Source organism: Triticum urartu, chromosome 6A (genome assembly GCF_056163025.1).
Source record: "Triticum urartu cultivar PI428250 chromosome 6A, HENAU_Tu73, whole genome shotgun sequence".
NCBI classification, from domain to species: domain Eukaryota; kingdom Viridiplantae; phylum Streptophyta; class Magnoliopsida; order Poales; family Poaceae; genus Triticum; species Triticum urartu.
Genome location: NC_141878.1, coordinates 567,784,446 through 567,796,078, shown reverse-complemented (window position 1 = coordinate 567,796,078; position 11,633 = coordinate 567,784,446). Strand labels below are relative to the sequence as shown.

The window sequence follows — 11,633 nt, the reverse complement described above, 5'->3', positions numbered from 1 at the left end:
TATTTCCAACAGCCCACACTTATCTTCGGATTATTTGAGCATTTAAAATATTTACTAGCATTCAAATGCCCAAATGCAAATTACATATGATTTAATTCAATGACCTTCTGTTGACCTAAAAAATTGTGCACCAATTTTACCAGAGGTTCTAACCCAAGACAAAGAGAGTGAACTTTTTAGAAGGGCATTTCAGGTTCATTGAAAATATTTTTAGTAAACCTTAGTTGATTCCAGAGGGGGTGCTGGGGGTTCTGTCTTCCCCAATTCAAGTTTCTGATGAAAGGTAGACATGATGCAACACTCTAATGCATGACTAGCTAGGATGTGACATGAGATTTCGGCCTGTTAACGGCCCATTGAGTGGATGGGCCAATTTTCACGATGTACATCTTTCGGCCTTTTAGCAACCCATTTAAATATTGGGCTAATTTTCAGACGGGTGTGTCTTTCAGCCTATTGACGGCCCATAAATTAGTTGGGCCATTTGTAGTCGGACCTGAGTTTCGACCTTTTAAGTGTTTGGCCAATTTTCGGCCCGGTGTGTCTTTCAGCCTGGTGATGACCTGTTGTGGGTTTGTCACGGCAGATGTCCTTGGGAAAGGACTTAGTCGTGGTGCCATCGCTACGGGTTAGCTCAAAGGGGTTAAACCGGACAAGGGGACACGGGGAGTTTTATACTAGTTCGGCCCCTTCAAGGAAGGTAAAAGCCTACGTCTAGTTGTGATTGGTATTGCTAGGGTTTCGAAGGCCAGGGAGCGAATCCACTTTGTCCGGCTCTCGAGTTGTTGTCCCTCCCTAAACCGCTGCCGGGTTGTCCCTTTATATACATAGGTTGACGGCCGCCGGGCTACAGAGTCCCGAAGCCGGATCATAAACGTGCCCAGTTCGGTCTCTATCCTTCCTATCTTACAATACAAGTTATATGACTAGGTCGGTTTACATTTACAGGCTTTAACCCGCCTTTGGGCCTTGGGCCTTCGTAAAGCGCCATCATCCTTGCATCTTCATGGGCTTCTAATCTTCAAGGAGTTAACCCGGCTACACCTGGCCAGTTTACATCCAGTAATAATATCCCCAACATTAGGCCCCAGATTGATTTGAACTTGTTCATGTCAATCTTCTACACTTAGAAAAATTCCTTCCTCATATCTTCACCTTGATCTTGTAAACCGCCGTGACGTCATACTTCAAGATTATGATAAATCGCCCTGACATCATCTATCCGTTGATGTCGAAGATTACCTTCATTTAATGTGTATTCAGTCACCGAGGCGACACCTTTATTAACTTATCCATTTTTGGGCTCCTCGATTCCCGCACTTGCCGTTTCATCGCTTCGCCTTATAAATAGGGGCAGAGGACCTCTTTATTTTCTTTCCGCTATCCTTCCCTCCCTTCTTCTTCCTCGCGACGTCTCCGCTCCTGAGTGCCGCCGTCATCATGAAGCCTCGCCTTTGCTTCACCGTCGGCTGCTGCATCGATCTGTTCGCACTAGAATTCCACAGCATCCCTCCGCTGCTTCCGCGACCGTAGTAAGTCCTTCCTCCCTTCTTTCCTAGATCCATTAGGGTTTCCCTTCTCTTCACGGTTCTTGAAGTTCATCGGAGCTTTTGGTGCTGTTCTTCCTTGGCCTATAGATGAACACTTCGTACTTATCATATCCCTTGCCGTGGTTAATCTTATGTTACCATCACAAATCCTTATGCGCAAAGAACTGATGTAGTCCTTCATAAACTGTTTCGGGTCTTACCCTTTTTAGGTCAAAATATTTTTGCTTTTGTGTCTTACCGTAGATCCGAAATTTTCATATGTCTCTGTGAAATCTGTTTCTCCTCACGCCAACATGGGCGGTTTAACTTTGTATAAGCAATCTATACCATTAGCCCTCTGATAAATCAGAGGAGCCTTTTACCTTCATAGTTATACTCCGGTTTAACAGTGTCTGAGTACCTCTGTCCTGGTATTAACTTTTCTCCCTTATTGCATTGGTCTCCGGTTTATGCCATTTCGCATATCAGTACGTTTCTTACTCCATTGTATCTTGCATATCATCATGAGTGATTTATAAACCGGCATTTCATTTTCAGCTTGTTTGTTTCGCAATGGCCAAACAATTCACTGCTTGCAACTGGGCTCGTTCCCGGGTCACTGAGACTCAGTTGAATGAGATGGTCAGCATCGGCTCCTTGCCTAAGAAAACTGAAATTAAATGGCGAGTTCCAGGAACAGAAAATCCTCCGACCCCAAGGCAGGGTGAGGTGGTGGTCTTTGTTGACCACATAAGCCGTGGCTTCAAACCACCAGGGTCAAAGTTTTACCGGGATGTGCTTACCAATTTCCAACTCCATCCCCAAGACATTGGGCCCAATTCAGTATCCAACCTATGTAACTTCGAGGTCTTCTATGAAGCGTACTTATAGGAAGAACCAACTGCAGAACTGTTCCAGGACTTTTTTCACTTAAACCAGCGCACAGAATTTGCAAATGGCCCGAACACTGAACTTGGTGGTGTCTCAATTCAAAAACGGAAAGAAGTTGAGTTTCCTCATGCCAAACATCACAGCCACCCAAAGGAATGGAACCAAACTTGGTTTTATTGCAGAGACACTTCGCGTGAAGATGAAAATCCCCTTCCAGGCTTTCGTGATCACCGGCTTTCCAATACCCATCCGATGCCACAACGCTTAAGCTCTGCCGAAAGGGCAAAATATGCCCCTCAACTCGCTAAACTCCGGGCCTTTATGGCCAATGGTTTAACCGGTGTGGATTTCGTGCGCTGTTGGATATCTTGGAGCATCTTGCCTCTAAGCCGGCGTCCCGGTTTAATGTGTGAGTACAAGGATACCCCCTATAAAGCAACACATGTTCTACAACGTTTTAACTATATGGTGCAAAAATCATGATAGATACGGATATAAACGATGCAACATATGCGTTGTAGACTTGCACCTCATGAGACCCTATTGCATGCAACAGATCTTATATGTTGCCATTTATTGTTGCAAATTATATGTGTTATAAAACTACAAATATACATAATTAAAAATAGAAATTAATTCAGCGAAAAAAAGGACACGCCGGTACACATGGTTAATAATGTGGCGTGAAAATCTGTGCTGACCGTCCTAGACAAACCAAATCGCGCGAACAAACAAATCTTCCTCTTCTATTCTCCGATCCAGATTTGATATTGCCCTTCATATCTGAATCGATCTAGGTCTCTCCCTCCGACTACGACACAAATCACTCATCCAATCTCCTCTCGTTAGGCTTGAAGGCAGACGGAAAGGGGAGCGGCGAAAAGGCGGCGACGGACTGGCGAGCGGCGGGAAGGCGGCGACGGACAGGGGAACGGCGGCTTTGCGGACATCACAGAAAGGAGAAGCAGCAAGGCCGCGCTAGGAGGGCTGGAAGTCGTCTGCTGGCGTCCACTGCTCCTCCGGCCACCACTCCGACCTGCCTGCCGTCGGTGCGCTGCTCCTCCGGCCGGCCATCTTCTCCCTCGCCGTGCAGGACGGCAAGACTGACCACCGAGGTAACCCTCCCTCCTTCCCTTGTCCTCTCATCTAGTCAACTTATTTGTGCGCGCCTGGAGACATGGCCGTGGGATGTAGGGGGATTTGGTAGATGACGAAGGGGATGAATTTCAGAGCTGTATAGTACCACCTGGGCTATGTTCAGTTGTTTGGACTACCCTCGCTGTTCAGACCAATTCCAAAAGTCCATGAAGGGACTACCAACATAAGTTATATAATTGTTTGGACTACTCCGTCAGCTCCCGTGACTGCCAGAATAAGTGCCATAATATTTTTGAAGCTAACCTGACTACCCTGGCTGTGTTGTTTTGTTCTGTAGTTGCTTTTTGTGTGTAGATTACTACTAGTGGTAGTATTGTGACTAAATGTGTTACCGTCTGAGTATTTCGCTGATGTTATTTGGGTACTTCTGACTAGATTATAGATTTTTTTAGAAACATCTCTATTGCTCTGCTCTTTGTAGGACTTCAACTTTGACGTAAGTGAATTATAGCTATAGCTATGTAACTAAATCTGTTATTTTAGAACACCATTGGCGTTAATTGGGTACTGTCTTCTCGAAAGTACAGTCGACTTCAGATTTTGGTTGTATTGATTTTCTGAACAATTGGAGAAATGACTCATATGATTTTTTGAGGAAAATGTCTAGTCAGATGCCAATGATATGGTTTGTGTATAGTTTCCGTTGATATTTTTTCTCCACATTTTAAGCTTGTTGTTCCAGTTCACAACTGCAGTCTGCTAGGCAATGGTTTGACTGCTTCTAAACTCGTGTTTGTTTCCTAATCAGATACTACAAACGATGAATGTGCACCTTTTTTTCTAGTTGCGCTTTGAGTACAGATTACAAAAGAACGTGTCCACTCTGTTTGTTTCTAGTCTCTTATCTTTTTTAGGGATTTTCTAGCCTATATTGATCTGCTCTCTCCAGAACTTCAAGCCTAGATGTTCCAACTCCCAACCGCAGTCTGTTAGCCTAGTACTAAAAATGGACATTGGCTCACGATTTATCCGCGCTTTATTGATGTCAGAAAATTAATGCCTTAGATGATGCTATTTCATTGACAGTAGTGACTTATGCCTGATGGATTAACAAGTGTTACTCTGAATTGGCTAACATAGGCATCGGCTACATGATCTTGTCAGTTTGTTAGCTGCCTTTCGAGATGGAATTGCTGCTGTAACTATATCTGTTATGTGCTTGCATCATTGATGTTATTTGGACACTGCTGTAAAAGGATTCAGATTGTACTATATGGTCTTTGGGACTAACTGGAACTTTTGCAGCTGCTGCTGGTGTTGTATCATGGTGAAAATTCAATTGGTCAACAATTGAATTGGACTATTTGAACTTGCTAGCTGCTCTCGTACAAGAGGTGAATGCTAGTTATACTATTTGTTGCTTGTGGTGTATCATGTGTTCACCGATTTTACGTACCTGTACTATGCGCTCACAAATTTACTATCATTCTGTGTTGTTGGATGTCAAGTTCACATTGTTAGGAAATAGTGTACAATATGGTTGCCTTTTCTTTGAACCAAAGATATATTAAGATGATTTCACTAGTTTTGTAGCCTAAATAACTTGCAATCATGTTTGCCTATAACATGTAGTTTATGAACTGGAAACAACTATACATTTCTTATATATTGTTGAAAAATGATATAATTTTGAATTTATGTTGTACAACGATAGGAACTTAAATCGCAAATCAGATATTTACAAGCTAAGCTTTTGCAATTACGTAAGCGTTACAACTGCAGTAATATTTGTTATTTTTATGCAGTGTGCAATGGATTTAGAATCCACCAAATTACTATTGAGATTTCCAAGGGAAAGTACACAATACTTAGCTGGTGTAGATGAATTTCTGGAGTTTGCATATAAAGATATACCAGCAGATGCAACGATCCGATGTCCATGTGAAGATTGTGTTCACACTCCAGTACTATCAAGGGACAATGTCCGTGGCCATTTGATGTGGTATGGAATGCTTCAGAGCTATGACAAATGGGTTTTTCATGGTGAGTCTTCATCCGATCACAATGATGATCAACAACCACAACCTGAAGCTGAAGGAAATGCTAATATGCAAGAAATGATTATGGATTCAATTAGGAAAATATATGATGGTGATGTGCCTATGAGTGATAGTACAAATTTTTCAAATCCACTTCCAGATGAAGCGACTAAAGAAGCAGAAGCATTGTACAAATTAATTCAAGATTCAGAGAAGCCTTTGTGGCCAGGATGTGAATTGTCTCACCTTTCCTTACTTGCGCTTCTGTTCAATACAAAATCCATGAACAAATGGTCTGATAAGTCATTTGGAGATCTACTTAATATTCTGCACATGGCTATTCCAAATGGAAAAGATCTGCCCCAAAATTTTTACGACACCAAGAAGATCATATCGAAGTTTGGATTAGGATATCAAAAAAATTCATGTGTGCCCAAATAACTGCCAGTTGTTCTAGAAAGAGACAGAAAATGATGATTTTTGCTCTAAATGCAAGGCTTCTAGGTGGAAAGATAAAATGCCTGAAACCAAGTTAACTAAAAAGGAAAGAAAGAGAGCTACGCCAATGAAAGTTCTGAGATACTTTCCAATCAAAGAGTGGCTGAAAAGGATATTCATGTGCAAAGAAACAACAACTCTAGCTAGATGGCACGATGAAGGGCGCACCAAGCAGCATGGAGTGATACGGCATCCAGCAGATTCCGAGGCATGGAAGAAATTTGATGAGAAGCATGGATTTGCAGATGATTGTCATAATATTCGGTTTGGAATGACGACAGATGGATTTAATCCATATGGGATGCTGAGCAATAAATATAGTTGTTGGCCAGTTGTGCTAGTCATGTATAACCTGCCTCCATGGCTATGCATGAAGAAATCTTATCTATCATTGCCTTTAATTATTCCTGGACCTAAGAGCCCTGGAGATCAGATTCATGTTTTTATGCAGCCTCTTTTAGAAGATTTGAGAGATCTTTTTGTGAATGGGATGACAACCTATGATGCATCTGAACAGAGAACATTTAAACTCAGAGCGGCTGTCTTGTGGACCATAAATGACTTCCCAGCATTAGGAATGCTTGCTAAATATATGGTGCATGGAGATTATGCATGTCCACCTTGCGGTGCAAATGTATGGACCAAGCGCTTGAAATATGGCAAGAAAGCTTGTTTTATGGGTCACCGGCGATTTCTGCCAGCTGATCATGAATTTCGTAATGATGCTTCTGCTTTTGATGGAACAGCTGAGAATAGAACAGAGCCTATAACCTATTATGGCCGTTCCGTATTAGATGACATAGCTGCATGTGGAGATTTTAGTACCTCAAAAACTTACAAAGGAAAAAGTAGTTTATTCACATTACCATATTGGGACAGTAATCTCCTTCGACATAATCTGGATGTGATGCATATAGAGAAGAATGTGTGTGATAATATTTTGGGCACACTTCTCAATTTGGATGGGAAGTCAAAAGATAATGTACAGGCTCGTCAAGATCTTGAAGATATGAACATTAGAGGGGAGCTCCATCCACAGAAAAAACCTTCAGGCAAGTATTACTTGCCACCAGCTATCTTTACCATGTCTAAGGAAGAAAAGCAATTATTTTGCAAAGTTATTTATGGTATAAAAGTTCCTGATGGATATTGTAGAAATATATCGAAATGTGTGAACTTTTCTGAAGGAAAAATTCATGGGCTCAAAACACATGATTGTCATGTCCTATTGCATCAATTTCTGCCAATTGCTGCGAGAGGTATTCTTCCAGATGATGTCACAGCCATACTATTTGAACTATCATCATATTTTCGAGGCATATGTACAAAAGTTCTTCATGTTGATGAGCTTGACCGTTTGGAAGAAAGAATCAAACTTACACTCTGCAAAATGGAGATGATATTTCCTCCTGGTTTTTTCACTGTTATGGTGCACTTAGTTGTCCATTTAGCGAGTGAATGTAAAATAGCAGGACCAGTTGCATATCGGTGGATGTACTTCATTGAAAGGTAATTTATTGCATATACATTGATAATTTATTACAATCTTTCTCTCCTAAACTTATTACAATCTTTAATTTTTGCATATGCATTTATAACTTATTGGATATATATCTGCTATAGGTATCTTGGTGAGCTAATTCCTTTGTTCGGAACAAAGCTCGTCCAGAGGGTTCAATTGCAGAATCTTTTCTAGCGGATGAGTGCATGACATATTGTTCAAGATATCTATAGGGTTTCTCCACCAAGCATAATCAACCATCAAGGAATGATGACAACCTAGAGGACTCTGAATCTTCAATATTTTCACAACAATCTATGTTGTTTCCTCCAGTAGGGAAACCATTGGGAAGACCAATGGTATACACTTTAACGGATAAGGAGGCAACACAAGCCCACAGATATGTGTTGTTCAACTGTGATGCCGTGAAGCCATATTTGGAGTAAATGTCATGCCACTACCTCTTCATTTGTTAATTAATAAATTTTGAACTGAAATAGTGGTCTTTGTATTTTGTAGAGAACATGGAGCTTATTTGAGAAGGAAGAATCGCAAGAAACGCATAGATCGAAGGACCTTTGAGAAGATGCAACATGAACAATTTCCTCAATGGTTCAAGGATCATGTAAGTACAATGATTCTATTTATTTAGGATTAGAATGTAGCTTATGCACTCTATTATTTGTGTTCCTGTAGGTGATGCAGTAGGAGAGGGAGAAAGGTAGTGACAGCATCGGTGAGGAAATTAGATGGTTGGCCCGTGGTCCACTTGAGGTTGCAACGAAACATAGAGCATTCAATATTCAAGGATACAGATTTAGACCAAAGCGTTATGACAAAGTAACTCAAAATAGTGGAGTTATTGTGACAGCAAAAACATCAAGCTACTCTTCTGCACGTGATAGAAATCCTATTCTTGGAAATGTCATGTACTTTGGAAGGATTGTGGACATAATTGAGTTAGACTATTTCCGAAAATTTTCAGTGGTGCTATTTAAATGTGAATGGGTTGATGTTACCGAAGGAAAAGGTATGCAAATAGATAAGTATGGGTGTAGACTTGTGAATTTCTCGAGTCTAACACACACTGGTGAAAAGGCAGCGGATGAACCTTTTGTATTTGCCAATCAAGTTGACCAAGTGTTCTACGTGGATGACCATCTTTATCCAGGATGGTCAATTGTTTTGAAGATGATGCCTCGAGATAATTTTGATATGGGTGAAGAATGGAATGATGTGGAAATATAACCTTATCATGTCAGCAAATTCTTTGAGCTTTTTGATACTGCCCATCAGAAACAAAATTGGATGAGAAGAGATATAGAGGGAGAAACTGTAGATGCTCCTGTAGTGTCAAGTGATGACACAGTACCTGAATAAAGGTCAGGTTCCAATGTGATTCTGTTCTTTACATTCTTAGTATCATTGCTGCAACTTATGTCATTCTGGACATGAAGCTTACCACTCTATTCCTTCTGAATGCAGGCTCGATGGATCATGAAAAGTCACCTATCTAAAAATGTGGAGCCTAGTTGAAGTGACAAACTCATTAGTGTTATTGCTATTTTTTCTTTGATGTGTCTGGCAATTTCTGTTTGGTGGTTCAGGGAATTGCGGCTGCAACAGTTGATACCTGGAAAAACCGATCTTGCTCGTTACACATAAGTTCCGAGGTCCCAGGGGACACAGGTCTTTTGTCATATTTCCATGTATCAGAAGGGTCGGATCTTGGAATTCCTGCCCTTACTTCAGAGACAGGAACTGCAGTTAAACTGTTTTCTGTTGGGCACACTTGTTCATCATGCTGTTTCTGAACTACTTATGTGTCATGGTTTGTGGAAGAGAGGCAACTCTCTGCTCGATCTAGTTTTCTTCTGTTATTGTTCTCCTTAACACCTGAATATGAAACAGTAACGAGATTCAGAGAAAATATATTGTGATAAACATCATAGAAGTGTTAAATAGGCTGCTTCCATGAACTCGATCAATAGATAGGTGTCACGCGCAAGACCAGACAGCCTCGCTGTTGTGTCTTCTTCCTTCGATCCAAGAAAAAAATAAACAGACATAAATTGAAATAAAAAGCAAAATTAAGAGTACTGGACTTCAGTCGTAGACATAATATTCCCTCTGTTTCCAACTTCAGTCGTAGACATAATATTCCCTCTGTTTCCAAATATATGTCTTTCTAGAGATTCCAACAACTACATACGAAGGAAAATGAGTGAATCTATACTTTAAAATATGTCTACATACATTTGCATGTTGTAATTCATTTGAAATGTCTAAAAAGACTTATATTTAGGAACGGAGGGAGTATTTTTTAGCGGCAGGGAAATATTACGAGGTCACAAATAATGAGGCATGACCGAAAATAAGAACAAATTTATACTTTTTTAATATGATGCATTAATGGTATTAATGAGAGTTCACTGATATTTTCGCAAAAAAAATGAGAGTTTGCAGACGGGCGATTTTGAAATCGTACGGACGCGGGAGCGGCGACTGCAAAGGCGCTCCCCATGCCCGTGCGCCCGTCGCTGGTGGCCCTGCCGTCATGATGGAGTCCGCCGCCGCCGCGCCTGCCTACAGGGCCGCGCCTGTGGGGCTGCTTGGCTGGGTGGGCCGGCCCATGCGTCCCTAGTGGATGAGCCGATTCCCTATTGGCCACCACCCGCCCATGTGTCCCTAGCGGGATGCTCGTCTGCCCCCGCACCTGCGAGGAGACGATGTGCATCAACTGCGGATGCGCCGGGCACTTCCGGTCGGAGTGTATCGCCCCCTTGGTGCCTCTCCACCCTTGCCTACTTGGGGTACGGGGTGCCTGATGGAGCGTTCTTTCTACTACGTGGATGCGACCCTAGAAGATCGGCCCGTTTGGTCTCGCTTGGCCTTGACTGCCGAGGTCATCAAGGCCGAGCTGTCAGCACACATTGGCGATTACAAAGACAACGTCTTCTCGTGGGAGGTCACTGAGACGGCACCGATGGTCTTCTCGGTGCCCTTCCCCTAGGCGGAGATGCTCAACGTTTGCACCTGAGATAGCGTCAAGTGTCCTATCGACAAGTTCACGATCTCTATTCAGAAGGCTGTGGTGAAGCCGGACCCGGCGCCTCCTCTTGAGCAGGTGTGGTTGTTAACCTATGGACTCCTAGAAGAGGGCAAGTAGGAACACATCCTCAAGGCCATGTCGGAGCCGATTGGTAAGCTGTGGATGGTCCATATGGACTCCATGATTGCCGTGTGGCGCTGCCCTCATTGACTCCCCGCTGCCATCACCGCCATGTCGTTGTCCGGATCGCCATGTAGCAGAAGCCCTAACTGGCGCTTGATAACGCATGCAGATGCCATGTGCATTACCTGGGACGCGGCGGCGGGACAACGTCACTGTAGTGCGACCGAGTGAGCGGAGCAGTGCAACGCGTACCACCGCACCGTGTTCGCGATGTCGGCGGCGGCGGAGTGAGTGGAGGGGTGCAACACGTACCACCGCACCGTGTTCGCGATGTCGGACATCCCGCCGGACTGGGTCCTTGCAACAGCCGTGTTGGCGGAGGCCTGCCATCTACTTGTCCAACACCACCGCGGAGATGTCTGAGTGGCGCCAGTGCCGCCTCAAGGGGAGGGTAGGCTGTCGGTGTACTAGAGTAGGGGTACCCTAGTATCCCGAACTTGTGCACGGGCAGTCACAGCATCCTGCAGCAAGGCTTGCCGGGTGACCGCCAAGGTCCTCCGAGGTTTCTTTGGAGCCATTCAAGAACAAAGTATCCAAACCAAGGCGCCACAAGACCCCGGCAAGAGGAGCTTGCCGGGAAGGCCACCCAAGGCATCTCAGGGAATTTGCCACGGCGCGCCATGCGTCCCGGCAAAGCCCGGTGAGCGACAAGCTCCCGGACGCGACAAGACAACGACCGCGGCAAGGCACTTGCCGCAGCGAGCCATCACTCTGTGCCCGCGCTCCAGCACATCCACCAACGTGTTGCTCTGGGACCCTTCCAGGCGTGCGTGGCAGGAGGCTGTGCAGCCAGCGGTGCACGGTGGCAAGCGGCGCTGACAAGTTTGCCATCGTGGCGAGCG

General features: G+C 43.7%; 1 pseudogene; it reads left to right on the top strand.

The window, feature by feature from the left end:
• The first annotated feature begins 5,527 nt into the window (after window positions 1-5,527).
• LOC147966400 (uncharacterized) lies at window positions 5,528-8,936 on the top strand (annotated as a pseudogene).
• Window positions 8,937-11,633: the final 2,697 nt, after the last annotated feature.